Source organism: Panthera onca, chromosome B1, assembly GCF_046562875.1.
Source record: "Panthera onca isolate mPanOnc1 chromosome B1, mPanOnc1 haplotype 2, whole genome shotgun sequence".
NCBI lineage: Eukaryota > Metazoa > Chordata > Mammalia > Carnivora > Felidae > Panthera > Panthera onca.
The window spans coordinates 50,671,024-50,690,956 of NC_138342.1; the positions used below are offsets into that span (position 1 = coordinate 50,671,024).

Sequence of the window (19,933 nt, forward strand, 5' to 3'; positions counted from 1 at the left end):
CTGATGCAGTAGATTAAACCTTCTGCTTAGGAGTGAGGAAAATCTTTCATTTAAATGAAACAAGACATAGTTCCTTACATTACTGGATTAATCTGAGTCCTGCAAGATGGTAGGGATCTCAATTATATAGGCAGTGTAGTCCATTTAAGTCCATGACTTAAAATCTTACTTTGTTTAAGGTAGAAACCATTGAATGAGCTATAGAATTGCACCTTATATCTTCAAATTGTCCCTCTGTATGTGATAAAGAACAGCCTATATAGGGTTAAGAATGGAAGGTGAGAAAACAAATCTACTGTGATAATTCAGCGATGTGGTTGGACTAGACTAGGAGTATAATAGTTCAAGAGATGTAAGAAGTGATACAATTAAATGCATAAAGTTAAGATAGATGAGGGGCACTGGGTGGCTCAGTTGGTTAACAGTGTGACCCCTAGTTTCAGCTCAGGTCATGGTCTCATGGTTCGTTAGATTGAGTCCCATGTCATGCTCTGTGATGTCAGCACAGAACCTGCTTAGTATTCTCTCTCTCCTTCTCTCTCTGCCCCTCCCCTAGTCATTCTCTCTTTCTTTCTCTCTCTCTCCCTCTCAAAATTAATAAATAAACTTAAAAAACAAAGGTAAGATAGATTATATATTGATGTAAGTGGGATGTGGAAAAACAGAGGCATTACAGTTGACTCAGATTTTTTCCTCCAGTTATTAGAAATCTTTCACAAAAGGGTTTGGGGAATATGGAATTTGGTTTGGGACACAGTGAATTTAAAGTCTTTAATAGGCATCTAAATGGAGATGTCAAACAGCAACTATGAACCTGAGTTTATCAGGAAAACCTAGTTTGAATATATAAATGTGGGGCTAGTGATCAGGTTGTTATATAGGATTTTGCAGTTGGATGAGATAACCAAGGAAGTGAGTAGAGATGAAGGAAAAACGGAGTCTGAGATGATGTTTCATGTCGTGATAATGTTTAGAAACTAAGAAGAATAAGAGAAACCAGCAAAGGGAGAGTAGGAAAAATTTAACACTGAGGAAGCAAGTACAACCTAAATATACACGTATCATAGAAGTCAAGGGAAGAAAAAAAAAATCAGGTCTGAGTGAATGAGCAAAAGGGGCAAATGTTACAGCTAATAGATTAAAAAGAAGATTGTGGATTTCCTATTGTTTTTGGCAGTCTGGAGGTCATTAGTGATATTGAAGATAGCAATTAATGTTAATGTGAATTAGCCAGGATAAAAGTATGATTGGATTGGGTACAAGAGAAAAGAAGAGACAAACTGAGAATGATAGGAATCTGGAAGGGGGTATGAAGTCAAATTTTTAAAAATGTTTATTTTTTGATATAAGAAATAATAACATGTTTTTGACTTATAGCTATGTTCTTAGGTAATAAGAAAGACTTCGTGTTGCAAGAGAGAAGGGAAAAGCGGAAAATCATTCATGGGATTTCAGTCAGTGCAAAAGTACAGGGTTTGGCCTTGGGATAGGATTTTGAATAGTTTATCCAGGCAATAGGAGGGAACTCATAGGATATATGTATATGTGTATATGTATATATGGAGCCAGGCCAGCTGGTAGATACAGTGGTGATAATTGGGGAGTTTATAAACTTTCTCTTCCCAGAGAAATGTGCATAACATTAATCACCAGAAGATGAGAATTACAGAGGAGGTATGGGATGCTCCCAGGAAAAGCAAGATCTACTATTTTATATAACATATGAGTATAGATACTATTTCATATAATATATTTTTCATAATATAATAGTATATATATATATATGAATATATATTATTTCATATAATATATATTTTTTCAAACTCAACAAGATCTCTAGTCCACTGGTTCTGTCATTTTCTCATCATCCATTAGCCCCTTCCATTCTTTACTTCCATTCTTACCCCATAGCATGATGTTCAAATCATTTACTGGAAAGTACTCTCAACTCTCCAGGCCCCTTATGCTTTGCTCACATGTGCCTGGTAGGAAATACACATTGGTTCAACACGAGGGTCTCTTTTATTTTTTATTGTACTCATGCTTCTGAATGCTATAAGAGAACATCATTGGGTAATGTTACACAGCTTTATTTTAAGTATATGGACATAAACTCAATTGGTAATTTGATACTTACTAGATACACAACTATTTTTTACCTAGAAAATTTGCTTGTTCATCTTCTGACTGTAATTTTTCCTCTTCTTAATTTATTCACATCTCCCTCTTTCTTCTTCCTTCCAAAATAATGATTTCACTTCACACTTCACTAAGAAAATTGAAGTCATCGAAGGGGACTCAGCATCTTTCCATCACTAAATTTATAAACCAACCTGTAAATGCAAACATATTTTCTTCATTTTTACTAAAAGGGTGAAAGTGTCTCACTTCCTCAAAGCCCAATTCTTCCACATGTGTAATCAATCCTATTCTTTCTTATTTCTGTAAAGACATATCCCATCTATCTGCTAGATCATAACTATTCATTCCCATCACACACTGCCTTCTTTTTGTAAAATAAAACTTTCAATACTTCTTGCATTTAAACTTGGCACACAATGTATCAAACCAAAATTTAATATGCTAGGTACTGTTAAAAGTTTCAAAGTTGTGTGACACTTGCAATATTGTCTCAATGATTCCAAACTTATCATTATGTCTACGCATAGTTCCAACTTAAATTATCAATATCATGCATTCATTTAATTCTTTTTTATTTTCTTACTTGTACTGAAACTGCATTTACTAATCAAGGAAAGTTTCACTCACATAACCCATGTAATTAAGAGTAGCTATTCTGGTTGTAGAAGCTTGGTTCTTGTCCAGAAACTGGTTGTGTCCCTAAGGTGATTGAAACTCAACCTGACATTAGTTGGATTGTATCCCTTCTTATTTTAAGTTTTGCCAATCATTTCAATGGCACCTTCCAGATTCTGCCTATTAGCAACAACTTCCTATGTCAGTAAAACCTAAATTTCAGTTTTGAAACTCAGGATCTCTGAAGTCAGCAGAATTTAATTAAAAATTTTTTTCCTCTCTCAGTGTAGAGCCATCCTTTGTATTCTTAAAATTTTTTTTTCTGTACCTTGGTTGACTCTCCTGAACAAATGTGAATTAGTGTATCTAGGAAGGAATAACAAAATCTTTAGTTTTTTATACTTTTACCTCCTGTTCCAAAGTGTTACCTATCTGAATCCCTATCATAATAGTATTACAAATACGCTCCAGTCGATCTTCTTTTAACCGTGCCTTCTAATAATTTCAAATATGCCTCATTTCTTCATTTCTCTTCCTTTCATAAACTCTTGGTAGTATGCTTAAATAACTAGTATCTGCTTCCTCTCCTAATTTAAGGAAGAACAAAATCCCTACTTCATACTTAGAGGACAACTATATTGTAAGGATAAGTTTTATTATACTTCTGGTCCTTCTCAATCTGCTACATAAGATGAATGATCTGTGTGAATTGTGATGTCGGGGAAAAGAATGAAACTTGCATGGATACTTACTGAATTAGGGTATGAGTTAAGTTTCTGTAAAAAAACAACAACAACAACAAAACAAAGAAATAAAAAAGGATGCAAAGTTTCATTGGATCTGCCAGAAGTTTATTTCTCTGTCATTTTTGGGCCCAGAGGTTGAGAGAAGTTTTAAGGCTATTAGGCATGCTGGATGAGCAGGCAGTTATTATCTTCAACACCTGACTTCTATCTCTTGATTTAAAGTGGCTGTTCTAATTGTCACCATTTCTCAACAAGCATAAGCAAGGAAAGAGGAAATGAAATAGAGGGCAATAAGCTTTCTTTTTCAAAATGTACTTGGGTGTTGCATAGATCTCTTTTCTTCTCAATTTAATTGAGGCTGTGACCACTTAGTGACAAGGGAAACTGAGAAATGTGCTTTATATTTGTGCTGTCATGGTTCAGAATCAAAGGCAGAAGAAGGTCGTTAACAAATGGATGAATGGATGCTAAGGAGTGATGAGCAGTTTCTTCTTCTCTGGCCACTCAAGTATTATTGCATATCATTTCTCTCACACATCTTTCCAAAAAGGTAACATGAGGTTCTATTCTGTGCAAAGTCCACCATCTCTGGGTGATATGCATGCTCTCCATAGAGTCAGGATGTTACTATTCAAAGTCCAGTGGCATATGTATTAATAGATGAATTAATCTCTATCACTCCATCACTCTCTAGTCCTACCATATACACACATACATGTACATGTGCACGCACACACACACACACACACACACACACACAACACACACACACATCCCTAATACACAGTGTAATGTGAATAGCGTATTGACAATAAAAGCACTCTTTTGGCCATCTGGAATTGGGAAGAACATATAGCAAATGGTCATTAGTATATAATAATGATGAATTCCAGCCAGCCAGAAATCATAAAGACTTCCTCAGCTAGTGGTGGAAAAACTTCCTTAGTTAGACCTTGGTTCTTGTCTGATTTGTTCATTGTCCTTCTTGACTTTTGGTTTGCCTTCTAGAAGATTTTCATGTTCATTGTGTACTCATTTGTTTTTATTCATTAACACTTTTATTTATTTACATTGTTAAGTCCATTCTTCCTTTCTCAGATTAACTGAGGTTACATGAGGCTATATAATAGAAAAAAAAAAAAGTCTTGACTGGGAAAGAAACACCATATATCTAGCTGAGAAATCTTGGTGAGATGGATTATAAAATAGATATGGAAAACAATTTTATCTCCTTTGAGTAAAGTTATATAGAAAAAAAACTAGCATTTCTAATATTGTTAGGTACCCAGACACTAAACTTACAGTCGATTCAAATTGCAAGCCACAGGACAAAAAAACAAAACAAAACACAAAAACCCCAAAAAAACTCCTTTGGGAGAAATGTGTTCCATTCCATCTCTGCTCCCAATCTGGCTAATTCTACCCTGTCTGCATTTATCTCATTCAGGATCTTGCTAAAAGCAACAAGGTGAAGTCATACAAAGTGCAGCGCACTTACTCTTTCAGAACCACATAAAGCATTGGAAAGATTGCGGTCTGCCTTCCATACTACTGAAGCTGATAGACCAAATATTTCGTCATGATGTAATAAGTGTTGCTAGCTTTCAAAACTAAGGTTTTTATGTGCTTGAGGCTCATAGCTCACCAAAGAAGCCAGTGCTTCATTTGAGATTTTTGTTATGACAGCATGACATTACTAAGTTCTAAATTATATATTAATTATAGTGTAACATAAGTTACTGTAACAGTATACATAGTTTCCATCTTTGACGTGCTATTTGTTTCCATTTCTCAGAACCCAGATTCAGAGAAAATGAAAATGGATGATAAAATATTTTCTTTTTAAAGATGTGACCTGGAATTTGTTCTATTACTTTATCTGTCACTTAATCTGCACCATAGCAAGAGCAAGAAAGGCTGGGCAATTTGGTTTCTAGCTAGGAATCCATTTGCCTTGATAAAATTGAGTGACAAGGAGGTACAGTCCTGAAGTTATGAAGGGAAATGCGATAGTGAGAGACAATGAATAGTCTCTGCCACATATAAATGGATGGTGAAGGCATGCTTCTAATGTTCATTCTCTCTCTGTAGAAAATCTGGGATTGAGGCCCAGCATCTTTTAAAAACTCCTGAAAGCCAATTTCTGTATATACTGACCTGAAGGCTTTGAAGTGCCTGAGGCAGCCATTTTTTTTCCCCTTGCCCATGGATGGATAAATGGAGTCTGTTCTGCAGACCCAATCTTCCCTGTGGACATATCCCAAGCTTTGTAAGAAAAGAGAAATACAAGAAATACAAGGAACCATACATTGGCCATAAGTACAGTTGTAATGTCCAGTTCAACTTTACTAGTTATAGATTTGTTGCTATGATCTCAATATCTCTTACTCCTGTGTGTATTTGTAATTTTATTCTGAATTTGGTAGGGAAGAGAAGGGTGTAATTTATCAGTCTCTCAAACTTCAAAATCTTGTATCCATTTTCTTAAGTAGCTTTCTGACCTGGCCATGGCTCCTCTGCTCTACTGAAATTTTTCGTGTCTAGCTCACCAATGGTCTTCATGTTGCCTCAATTCATGGACATCTTTCAGGCTTCATCTTTAGTCAACTTTAGTAGTTCTTGACAGAGCTAGCTGTTTGTCTTTTTAAAAATATTTTATTTTATTTTATTTTATTTTATTTTATTTTATTTTATTTTATTTTATATTTTATTTTATATTTTGTTTTATTCTATTTTATGTTATTTTATTTTATTTTAATTTAATTTTATTTTATTCTGAGAGAGAGCAAGCATGAGCAGAGGAGAAAGAGAATCTTAAGCAGGCTCTACAGTCAGTGTGGAGCCTGACATAGGGATTGATCCCCAACCCTGGGATCATGACCAAAGCTGAAATCAAGACTAGGTCGCTCAACTGACTAAGCCATTCAGGTGCCCTCTAGCTCTTTGTCTTTTGACAATTCTAATTGTTTGCATGATTTCATACTTCCCTGATACTCCTGTTATTTCACTAAGCTTATTCTTTCTCTTTTTTAACTCCTCATTTATTTAAACTCTAAATATTATAGTCTATTATAGCCCCTGGGGACTTGGTCCTAAGATTTGTTTTTATGTTCCTTCTATAAGTTGTAGTATTGTTCAATATTCATTCTTCCTTCTCCTTTACTAACTCCCAATGGATGATTATAACTTTTCATCTATTGGCCAAGTGACTTACGTGGCTAACTTTATGTGAGCCTATCTGTCATGTGCCATAGCTGAGCAGGAGCTGAAATAAAATGACATACTTTGACTTAGGTTCTCTTGATTTTCCCCTGTGCTATGAGAAAGGTCATGTCCTAGCTTGCTGCTGTTCCTTCACTATGGCATATAGAATTAAAGGACAAATGTAGAAGATACAAATCTGCCCCACAGATAATAGTGGAGGCACAGCCATCCCACACAATCCATATAAATGGAGTGAGAAGTAAACTTATGCTAATGTTGGGCACTGAGATTTTGGGGTGGTTTGTTATACAACATAGACTATCAGAAGCTGACTAATACAAAAATGTGCACCTATGTTCCTTAGGTAAAAGCTAACTCATTTGCACTGAGGAAAAAATAATAAAACTATCAACTGTGATAATTGGGAAAGCAAGACAGTGTGTCTAATGAAACTGTGGTTTTGGGGCGCCTGGGTGGCTCAGTTGGTTAAGTGTCCGACTTCGGCTCAGGTCATGATCTCGCAGTCTGTGAGTTCAAGCCCCGCGTCGGGCTCTGTGCTGACCGCTCAGAGCCTGGAGCCTGTTTCAGATTCTGTGTCTCCCTCTCTCTCTGACCCTCCCCCGTTCATGCTGTCTCTCTCTCTCAAAAATAAATAAACGTTAAAAAAAATTAAAAAAAAAACTTCAAAAAAAAAAAAAAGAAGAAACTGTGGTTTTGACATATAAGGTTTGGAAAATAAATGTTAATGTAAGGATTAGGTTGCATTGGATAAAATGCTACAATGCATTGGGTAAAAGCAAGAGATGAGCTCAGAAAAAAAAAAAATCAAACAAATCAAAACACCCTGCGTCTTTTCAATAAAGGATAAAAAGGAAATTAGATTTTGAATATCTGACACTTATAGGGCTAGGAAATATAATGGGTTATCTTTTCTAAACAGTAAACATAAACCTAAGAAATGTTTTGATACCCAGAGCCTCATTAAAATGCATCCTTAGGTCAAAGACCAAATCATGAGCATAGCCAGTAAGGCACATTCCCATGAAAAATCATAAGCATGGTTTAATCCTTTATTAAACTCTCTGAATAGATTATTTCGTGTAATTTCTTTGTTATTATATGGTATCTGATAAATCTTTTTAGTTGAATAAAATAGTTCAGGATAAAGCTAAGAGTATGAGCCAATGAAAGGCAGATATACTGAAAATACCTACAATTAACCTAAACAGAAAAAAAGTCTCAAAAATAATTGTTTGGTTATTAGAATATTGAGCATCAACTAGGTTAAAAAAAATCCAACCCTATTTTTAAGAGATTTGTGCTTTTGGAATCACTGCTAGACTGTATTAAAAGAGTTTGTGGCTATTCAATATGTAAAGTGAACTTTTGGTTTCCCCTTTCTATTGGAAAGAAAAAGACAGAAGATTCTCGTCACATGTTGCCAAGGAGGCTAATCAAAAGAAAACTCTTCCTGGAAGGCAAGGCTTAGACCCGTGGAGAACAATGAATCCAGAATCCCTCCCAGTGGACGGAACCAGAGACTAATCAAGGAACATGATCTACTACCAACAAGAGGGATCTGAAGTGTTCACCTAGCTGGATTTCAGATATCTATGGACCAGAGATTGATTGTGGCCTGTCTCTCATTATTCTCTTTTCAAACACTAGTGCTTTTTTTGGTGGATATTCCACCATTCTATGATGGATGTGTGAGTCTGAGGAGTGCCATCATTTAAAGTAGAGATTATTACAAAATGATGGATTTACAGTCTGATGCCATGATTGGATAAGATATATAGGATGTCATTCTTGGGGTGTATTTTTGTGCACAAGGAAGGGAAATAAATGCTTGTGACTAAGAGGTCAGAGTGTGTTAATAGATTACTATTCACAAATATTTACCCTTCCTCCCTTCCTCTCCTCACCCCTGCCATTGGAGAAGTATATTTCCTCATTCCACTTTTGTTTTCAACTTGTCATGAGACTTATTTGGTCAAATGAGTATGAGTAGCCATGCTATCTGGCAGACTGAAGCGTTAAATGTGATTTCATGGAATAGCTTGCCTCTTGAATGTGCCTCTCCCGCAAGAAAGGCATGACTGGTATAGTGGTTGTTCCTTCAATCTGGGTGCCAGAATGAGAAGACACGTGGAATAAAGACTCAGAGAACTCACAGTCTCTATATATGTAATGCGAGCAAGAAATGAACTTTCATTACAAGTTTCTGAGATTTTAGGGTTTTATGTTTCACAGCATAAGCACCGTGGCACTTCACTGCCAAGCACATTTCTTATGTTTGGAAAATTGCTCACTAGTCGACTTCCTCTAGTCCAAGGTAGAAGCCAGGTATTCACTTTCATACACTGCTTTGCAACAGAGGCACACATTGTAAACTAGCATGTGCCAAGCTAACTAAGTGCGTCTACAGCGAACTTTAATTCGAAAGAGATCATCATGAAGAAACAGGTGTTGCACAGAGTTCATGTTCAGTTTAGGATGGCAGTGCAGGCTTTTAGGGCCAGTGATGAGAGAGAATCAGGCACCCAGTGCCCAGGATCACTGATGCCAAAAGAGGTTTCTGATCCCAGAAGCAGAAGCAGTGACAGAAGTTCTTCACTGGCATAATCCTGCAGTGTAGTTTGGGCTTAGCACCTTTTTGTGTGGTGTGCTTTCTGTAGTGCTATTGCTTTAATTTGCTGGAGTGTGTTTTAAGTTGCTTTTTTTCTCTTTCCTTCTCTCTTGCCCTTGCCCTGTCCCTCCCTCCTTCCTCCCCACCTCCTTCCTTCCTTCCTTCCTTCCTTCCTTCCTTCCTTCCTTCCTTCCTTCCTTCTGCCTGATCTATGAATCATTTGCATTACTTCCTATGTCATGATTAAACTCTATACATGAGTTTTTCCAAGATCTGGATACACTGAATTTCCGACAGATTCTAAAAAACTGTATTTTTACAAACTCAAAGGTTTTGCCCATAATGTGCTATTTGTCTGGACATCTTCTCATAGCCCTTCTTGAGTCTTGTCTTCATAGTCTTACCTTTGAAATTCTAATGCAAATAAGTCTTCCGTAAGCTTCTACTCTAACCTATCTTCACCACCCAAATTTTAATTCTCAGAGTATCCTTTCTATTTATGTCTTCCATAAACCAAAAACTATAATTATTTTGTTTATTGGCTTATTCTCTCATTTCCTGACTAAAATACAACTTTCTTGACAACAGAGATCATTCCTATTTTGGGCACTGTTTTACCTCCAAGTCCTATCAAATGTGTATTTCATGCTGGGAACTTGATGTAGACTTTTGAATGAATGAGTGAATAAATGGATGAGTGGGTATGAGTTAGGGATTGAGAATTGTGATGAAGATTTGAAAGAGTTACTTCAAGGAGAGGCAGAGGAAAATGGACGAGGATTTCCGAGCAGTGCTTAAAGTCCAGCTCTGACTGGAGAATATTAATGTGTAAAACATCGGTATGTTTATGCTGTTTTCTTTTCTGTAGCATAGCTTGGCAACAAAGGTGTAAGAGCCAAAAAGGAGCCTTGGTCTTTATCCAGCATTAGAGCTTTCTTTGTAATGCAGATGAGGTAAAAGGAAGGGAATTGAGGGTATTTATGAGCAAGTAGTTTAGATAATTTACAAAACAATCTGGGCTGGGTAGAAAAATGAGTGTTGCAGGAGTCTGTTGGAGAAAATGGTGGAATCAAAAGAGATGAAGTCCAAATGTAGTACAATTAGGCAAGTCAAAATAGCAGAAGATTACAGTTATAATCAAAGTACTATGTATTATATTTTAAGTTTTCTGAGGCTGAAAAACGACAAGTGATGATAATTCCCAGAATGTAGCCATGTATATGAGGACTGAAATGAAATAGATGTAAAATTAACCAGAGATCAAAGAAGGAAGAAGATGGGTTTTGGATGACTCTATTTTTTAAGACTGAAATCTGCCAAGATAACTCTTGCTAATTTATTTTTTAAAACTTAACTTTTGTATATTGAATAATTTAATTCAATTTAGTTCAACCGAAATTTGTTAAGCATACAATCCAGACTATAGTTAGGCCTGTATTACCTCTATGTGAACTGCGGAAAAGTACCCCTTTTTTTAGGCAGAGAAGACCCTTAATCTGTGTACATAGTTTGGGAAATGGAGCATGGACTGTAGTTCCCAGTGTTTCCTTAGGCTACACAAATATACATTGTGGCCGCAAATAGACTCAATGAAGGAAACTGTTGGGCGAGGAAAGGAAAGTCAAGGAATGTGACTGAGTCCCTAACATGTACTAGCCATTGTGCTAAGTGTTTCAAATGTGTTATCTCTTTTGATTCTCACCACAACCACATATAGACAGAAGTTATTATCTCACTTTCAAGTAAGGTAATTGAGTTTCAAGGGGAAAAATAACCTGTCCAACTTGAAACACCTTTATTAAATGGTAAAACTATAATAGCCCTTTCGGTTAGATTTTTTTCTGTTCAGCAAATGAATGCCAAAGTACATGACTAAAAATAATACATCTTAATTTTTTCTCATAATTCTCTGTTTTGTCCATGCAGTTATTCCAGTATAGATCAGTTTGGTTAGGAACAGACTGAATAATCTAGGCCTCACTCTCATAGTTAGAACAGACAGAGTGCCTGGGAAGGAAGACTTGTGACCTTATGCCATATATTTTTTTCATCATTTAGGAAGCTTTTCCTAGCTTGTTCAGATAGTGGAGGGTTTTCAATATAAGTGGTGGCAAACTTCAAGTACTCAAATACCTTTTAAGACTCTACATTACATTCTCTAATGTCCCATTGAGTAAAACAAGTCATATGGCCCAACCCAAATGAAGAACGTTTCTCCACCTCTTGAAAGGAGAAGACACATAGTCACATTGCAAAGGATTATGCGTATAGGGAAGAGAGGGAATTGTAGGCATTTTGAAATCAATCAAAAAGTCTATTTTCAAACTCATGCTGTTTCTATCATATCACATCATTCATTGACTGTTTATTTCTTTATTTTAATGCTTATTTATTTATTTTGAGAGCTAGAGCATGAGCAGGGGAAGGGAGGAGAGAGAGAATCCCAAATAGGCTCTGCACAGTTAGTGCAGAGCCCAACACAGGGCTCAGTCTCAAGAACTGTTCGATCACGACCTGAGCCGAAATTAAGAATTGGACACTCAACTGACGGAGCCACCCAGGCGCCCCACTGCCTGTTTTTAATTCTAAAGTGAGGACAGCATTGTCTAAGCCCTTGTGAAGCTGTGTAAATTAAGGAAAACATTTTTATTTAGAACCTACTACATTGTTAAAACCATCCTAGGAACTTGCCATTATGTCATAATCATATTAGGGATGAGTAATCTGGGGAATATTACCCCTCTTAGGCAGTCATTAAATAGTTTAAATAATGTTTTAAAAATTCAAATAAAGTCCATGTTCTTACACCATACACAAAAATAAACTCAAAATGGATGAAAGACCCAAACGTAAGACAGGAAGCCATCAAAATCCTTGAGGAGAAAGCAGGCAAAAACCTCTTTGACCTTGGCCACAGCAACTTCTTACTCAATACATTTTCAGAGGCAAGGGAAACAAAAGCAAAAATGAACTATTGGGACCTCATCAAAATAAAAAGGTTTTGCACAGCAAAGGAAACAATCAGCAAAACTAAAAGGCAACCGATGGAATGGGAGAAAATATTTGCAGATGACATATCAAATAAAGGGTTAATATCCAAAATCTACAGAGAACTTACCAAACTCAGCACCCAAAAAACAAATAATCCAGTGAAGAAATGGGCAAAAGACATGAATGGACACTTCTCCAAAGAAGACATCCAGATGGCCAACAGACACATGAAAAAATGCTCAATATCACTCATCATCTGAGAAATACAAATCAAAACCACAATGAGATACCACCTTACACCTGTCAGAATGGCTAACATTAACAACTCAGGCAACAACAGATGTTGTCAAGGATGCAGAGAAAGAGCATCTCTTTTGCACTGCTGGTGGGAATGTAAACTGGTGTAGCCACTCTGCAAAAGAGTATGGAGGTTCTTCAAAAAATTAAAAATAGAACTACCCTATGACCCAGCAATTGCACTACTAGGTATTTATCCAAGGGATACAGGTGTGCTGTTTCAAAGGGACACACACACCCCAATGTTCATAGCAGCGCTATCAACAATAGCCAAAGTACGGAAAGAACCCAAATGTCCATCAATGGATGAATGGATAAAGAAGTGTGTGTGTGTATATATATATATATGTATATATATATATACACACACACACACACACAACGGAGTATTACTCAGCAATCAATCTTGCCATTCACAACTATGTGGATGGACCTAGAGGGTATTATGCTAAGCAAAATTAGAGAAAGACAAATATCATATGACTTCACTCATATGAGGACTTTAAGATACAAAACAGATGAACATAAGGGAAGGGAAGCAAAAGTAATATAAAAACATGGAGGGGGACAAACCATAAGAGACTCTTAAATATAGAGAACAAACAGAGCGTTGCTGGAGGAGGAGGGGTTGTGAGCAGGGGGATGGATAAATGGGTAAGGGGCTTAAGGAATCTACTCCTGAAATCATTATTGCACCATGTGCTAACCAACTTGGATGTAAATTATAAAAAATAAATTATACAAAGTAAAAAAACAAAACAAAAAAGAAGTTCAAATAAAGTATCAAAGAATGAAGCTATATAAATGACTGTAGAGATGGCCACCATCATTTCTTTTTTTTCTTTTTGTTGTTGTTGTTACATAAGGTGATTTTATTACAGGACAGGCACAGGACATGTGAGCAGGAAGAGCTGCCCCAGGACCATGAGGAGAAACTGATTTTATACTGGGAGTTGGGGGAGGTAAATTCAAGTGGAAGTTTCCAAAGGGATTTTCATTCCAACCACAAGATATTCTAAGAAAAAATATACACACATTCACATATAACACATAGTATTTGATACATAGCATTTCCTTAAACAGATTAGATATATATGAATGGACAGGTATTATAATAATATCAAAAATTATTTCCGGATGGCATTGATAAATATGATAAATGCAAAGAGTTTAACTTAATTATTGTCATTAGGTTGTTTATACCAAGTCAATTATTGAGTTGGATGCCTTCCACAGATTTTCTCATTTAATCCCCATAATAACATGAAGTGGGCAATGTTATTACTCTCACTTTATGTTGGGGAGATCTCTGAGGAACAGGAAATTTAAATAACTTGTGCACAGTTCCATAATTAGCTAAATGGTGCAGCTATGGTTTTAGTTCAGTAATCTTAATCTGGAGTTTGAACATTTAATTATCCTTCAGTTCACACCAAATATTTTTATGATTAATTACTTAATAATTACATCAACCACATCGATATCTCGTAATCATTTAAGACAGCCCAAACTCTTTGCTGATGTGACATCATAAGCAAAAACAAAGATTACTAACTCAAAAAGATTACCTTTGCTCTTTTCACCCCATTCGTAGAGGAAACTTCAGAAATATATCATGGAGTATTCTTTACATTCTCTTAAATTCCATTCTGTTCTCCTTCTTTGGGGGGATGTTTAAAAGCTAATTGGTGCCTTTTATGGGATCTGAATGAGGTTCCATTAATAAGATGCATTTGTGTGGGTCCTGGAAGGTGACAGTGAAGCAGAAGCCTTCTTCCTGAGGTCCTTGGCTGTTTGAAACCAAGTTTGAAAGTGTGCAGATGTCTGACACAGGCGTTCCTACATCCATTCCCCTGTGGCCAGACTGAAGCTTTGTTGTGACGGATGCTCATTCACATGTACAAACTCACCCACTGCAGCTTTGGTCGCCTATATGCCTCCCCACTGTGTCTGTGAGACAGGGGTATTGTCAGTGGGAGGCACAGCAACTTCCCGCTTCTTGACTGTTTTCAGCAGTTGTGTTATTAGTGCTTAGGGGCCTGTGGGTGGCTTAGTCGGTTGAGCATTGCCTTTGGCTCAAGTCATGATCTCACAGTTTGTGAGTTCAAGCCCCACATCGGGCTTGCTGCTGTAACCGCAGAGCCTGCTTCGGGTCCTCTATTCTCTTCTCTAGACACCTCCGCAGTTTGTGCTCTCTCTCTCTCTCTCAAAAATAAACACTAAAAAAAAAAGTGACAACTTCTACAATAATAAAGTAACTACAGTAAATGTACATTGAAAGCAAAATTCCAAACTAGCTGTGTGGAGTGATCCCACGTGCAGGGAGAAAAATCCATAATATAAGCAAATATGTGAGGCTCCATTTTTTAGAATATGGAAACGTACAATCACTCAGAATGTTGCTATGATAATTTTTTTTTCTATTTGGTCATAGAGCATATTGTATACTATTTTATTTGTTTTTTTCTTCAGCTGTGTCTGAAACATAATTTGAAGTATTATACAGTTATTGTGTGCATGTTGCATCACATTATAGAGTATGATCTGCTCTGTAATATGTAGTTTACTTCTCTATTTTCATAATATTTGTATCTGATTAGAATGGATCAGCTAATATTGCCATCAGGGATCTGTGTACTGTGGCTATTTTATCAGATTGTTTGTAGAAGATTAGTGTTGGAGAGACTGTCCAATCTAATTTTACAGGTGATTAAACTGAGGCTGAGAGTTTAAGGGCCTTTGCTCAGTAAACGTATTTATTTAGTGTCAAATTGGGAACTAGGAACTCTGACCAGAACAGTCGACTTCAGTATTCTTTATACTATCCCACACTGCTAAAAACAAGGAGAAAATAACATAGGGAATAACTTATATATTATACAATTATTTATATAATATATAGATTATATAATAAATTATATATATATATATATGCATATATGTATGTATACATATATATTTGAATCTCTGGAAGTAGAGACATCTAGGTGACACAGATACACTGAACCACTTAACAACAGCTGGGATAGAAATGGATACTGTGCAGTAAAGGTCAATATATGAAAATCACTCCTGAAATGCTCTGTGGAAACTGTATTCTTGGACTTCATCTTTATTACTGGACACAGCATGTAACACCACTGATCTGGTTCCTTCTTGAAGTCCTTCCCTTTCTTGGCTTCTCAGACTTTCTTCTCTCTCTCCTTCTATTTCTTTTTTTAAAGTTTGTTTATTTATTGAGATAGAGAAAGAGAGAGAACACAAGGGGGGGGGCACAGAGAAAGGGAGAGAGAGAGAGAATTCTAAGCATGCTGTCAGTGTGTGAAGCCTGAGTGTGTGTGTGTGTGGGGGGGGGGGGGGGCTCAAACCCACCAACCGTGAGATCATGACCTGAGCAGAAACCAAGAATTGGATGCTTAACTAACTGAGCCACTATGCATCCCTCCCATTCTATTTCTTGCCTGCTCTGTTTGAGTCCCCTGTGTGGACTCTCTTTCCTCTAATTACCCTTTAAAAAGTGTTGGTATCCTTCTCCACAAGTAGAGCACTGGTCCTCAAGTGGGGACAACATGGCAATGTCTCGACACACTATTCATTGTCATGCCTTGGGATGCACTGCTAACATCTAGTGAGCAGAGACTGAGGACGCCGCTAAATATCCCACAATGGGCAGCCCCACAACAAGGGATTATCTAGCTTAAAATGTCAATAGTGACAAAGTTAGGACACCTTGAATTAGAAGAATGTGATATCTGTGTGCTCAGGACTGTTTTTGCCTATCCAAAGTAAGTAAGAAAGGCAAGCAACTTGTGTGTAAAGTGAACTTCAAATAGTTTTTTTTTTCTTTACTTTTAATTAACTGTAAATGCTTTAGCCTCTGTGGAGCACATTTAAGGACAGGAATTGCTTCTCAGTCATCTTCATATCCATAGAACTTGGGAAAATAAATACTGAAAAAGTTTTTTCAACTTTTAAAATAGCCTGAAGACGTGGAAGTTGGGGGAGGTAATTTCCCCAAAATGATTATTTTTCCATTAATTGTGTTCATCAAAATGGTACCTAATGAAAGAAACTAATATCAACTTCACGTTTTTCAGAATTTCAATAGAGGCCAGTAAATTCACAGAAAAATCAGACTAAATATTTCTCAAACAGACTTATTGCAGGAATCAACAAACCACATCACATCTCCCAGAAATATAAGCCCTGATTCTGTGTGTCCTTTTCCAGGATCATGAGGAGAAGCCAAGTAGAAAATGCCCTTAGTAATAAACTGCTTTCAAGCATACTTCAGCCTTGGGCTTTTACTCCATGGAGGAAGAGAAAAGAATATATTCTTGTGAACCTGGTGTTAGATGATGGATGCATAGTGATTAAATTATGATTGACCTGAATTCAGTACTACTGTTTTTCAAGCTCTAGAGTAAGAGAACAGAGCTCTTTTAATTGGAATGGATTTTATTTCAATTTCATAATGCCTAACATAGAATGAGAGGGATGCCAGTGAGAAGAATTCCATTTCTCATTATCTCAGTGATTACCAGCTGCTAATGTTTGATTTTACCAAATTAGATACCTTATTAAATAGATAAGAAAAAACAAAGAAAAAGTAACATGATGAAGAAGTGTAGAATTACATACAATGCTTACTATTTTTGTAAAATGTGTTGATTTGAATGCTTGGAACATTCTAAAATCTAAAAGGCCTTATCTCAAGCTTAGCTAATTATTTTGACAGGGGTCTAAGTGATGTGTGCTTTTCCATGCAAATGAGTTTGTGGCAAACAAGATGACTGTCATCTATATAAACACTCCATAACTAATTCTTATCTCCACAGAGAGATTAAGTAGTGAAAGTTAGCAATTAGAACTTAGCGACAGTGTTTTCCTCTGCAATGGATTAGTGTACAGAATGTTCATCAGGTAGAAGGGCTATAAACAGTTCCACCAATCATTTCCCTTTTGGAACCCCAGACCACCTTGTTTTCTATGTGTGTGTAACTATATATTTTTTTCCTTTAACATTTGCTCTTTTTGACACATTCTTCTCTTTAGATCTCCAGGTAAGATTTACAACTTGATCCTCTATTTCTTATGATTTTTTTTCTCCCTTCATTGTTTGCTGTTTGTTCTCCTATATCCTTAAATGATAGTGTTGCCAAAGCTTCAGTCCCTGGTTCTCAGTGTCAGTTAGCAATACCATCATTCGCTCCCTGATCTATATTGTCTTAGAATCTTGATTTATCAATTTTCCTTAATTACGTATTCAAACATTTATTTTTAGTTTTACTTACTAATGTTTACTTTCTTTCTTATCCTTCCACAGCTACCCTGGTATATACATTCTTAAATTTGTGCCAAGAATTAGGAGTTTTCATTTATTTTCCTTTTTATCTCTACGCCTTTATTTTGAATCCATTTCATTCATCACTTCAAGGAAAGTTTTCAGAAACTCAACTACTTTCATCATATTACCTTTTGGCTCAAAATCATCAGTTGATACCATATTTTTTCTGGATAAAATCCTGCCTACTTGAGGAGTTTGATAATATTCATAACCCTGCTAATTAATCTCTCTTATTTGACCATTGGTAGTCTCCAGCAAATTCTTCAAAAGTTAACCAAATTTGTTCCTTTTCACATTACTCAGACTATTTCCTATGCTTTCTTTGTCTACTTAATTTAACTGATTATAGCCTATCTTTCAGGGTCTAATTCAGGTCACACTTTGTTTCCACTCAAGTCCTATGATGTATTCCACATGGATTGAGGAGGATCAGCTATTTCTGTGATACTTTCCAGATACTTTATAGATACTTCTGAAATAAACTTTTAGATTTATGTTTTTGCTTCACTATGTTGATGTCTGTTGGGTGTATGTGTGTGTGTGTGTGTGTGTGTATGTACAGTTTTTGTTTATGTGAAGATTTATTCTATTACTTACAAAATGAGTTATGGAGATTAATTTTGAGAAAGCTTATATGAATTAGGAAAGTGTCTGGGAGAGAGTATAATTATAGCAGGAACCTACTTCATTTTGTGACGGTTGCTTTTATGTATCAAGTTGACTGGGCCATAGACTACCCAGACATTTGGTCGAACATTATTCTGTGTGTTTCTATCAGGGTGTTTGTAGATGAGGTTAACATTTATTTATTTATTTATTTATTTTTTATTTATTTAATTTAATTTTATTTTTTTTATTTTTTATTATTTTTTATTTTTTAATATATGAAATTTACTGTCAAATTGGTTTCCATACAACACCCAGTGCTCATCCCAAAAGGTGCCCTCCTCAATACCCATCACCCATCCTGCCCTCCCTCCCACCCCCCATCAACCCTCAGCTTGTTCTCAGTTTTTAACAGTCTCTTATGCTTTGGCTCTCTCCCACTCTAACTCTAAATGAGGTTAACATTTAAATCAGCCGACTGAGTAAAGCAGCTTGCCTTTCCTAATGTGGGTGGGCCTCACCCAATCAGTTGGAGTGCTGAATAGAACAAAAAGAATTATCTTTCCCCAAGGAAGAGAATTTCTCATGCCTGACTTTAAACTGGAACCTTGGCTTTTAGCCATCTTCAGACCCAAACTGAAACATAGGTTCTTTCTGGATCTCAAGTCTGGTGGCCTTTGGTCAGAAACTATATAATCAGCTCTCCTGGTTCTCATGCTTTGGACTCAGACTGAAACTAAACAATTGGGTCTCCAGGATGTCCAGCTTGCTGATCCACCTTCTAGGACTTGGGACTTGCCTGCATTTATAATCACAAGCCAATAATTCCCTATAATAATTTCTTCATATATATGTAACTTAGTGGTTCTGTTTTTCTGGAGAAAAGGTTTATCTTGCCTGATGGGGGTTTGGGGTGATGGTGGGGTGACCTGGAGGTGACAGCCAAGAAAGAATTCCTGAAGATGTCTTTGCTACAAAAAGGTTATTTTATTGAAGCACGGGAACAGGACTTGTGGGCAGAAAGAGATGCATTGGAGCTGTGACTCGTAAGGTAACTGATTATATACCCTCAGGTTGGGAGGGGTTTGGGACAGCATAAGTCTCTAAGGTACTTTGGAAGCAAGGTTTCCAGGACCTTGAGGAGCTGGCTGCTGTTAGGAAAATGCCATTTATTACCGGTTAGTAAAACCTCAGTCATGAGACCCTTCAGATGTATATCAGGGGGCCATAAACTTGGAGTATGATTGCCAGCATATATCTTGGGGGAGTTGAGCTAAGGAAATGTCCAAAGGAATTTTTATATGTTAAAGTAGACTCACAGGATCCTGAGAGCAGGGAGAGGTCAGGATAATGTTA

General features: G+C 36.5%; 1 long non-coding RNA gene across 1 annotated transcript; it reads left to right on the plus strand.

The window, feature by feature from the left end:
• Positions 1 to 484: 484 nt before the first annotated feature.
• LOC132693321 (uncharacterized) lies at positions 485 to 8,568 on the plus strand. The gene is made up of 2 exons (XR_009616726.1): positions 485 to 620; positions 8,119 to 8,568. It is a non-coding gene; the product is annotated as an uncharacterized LOC132693321 (long non-coding RNA).
• The last annotated feature ends 11,365 nt before the right edge of the window (positions 8,569 to 19,933 follow it).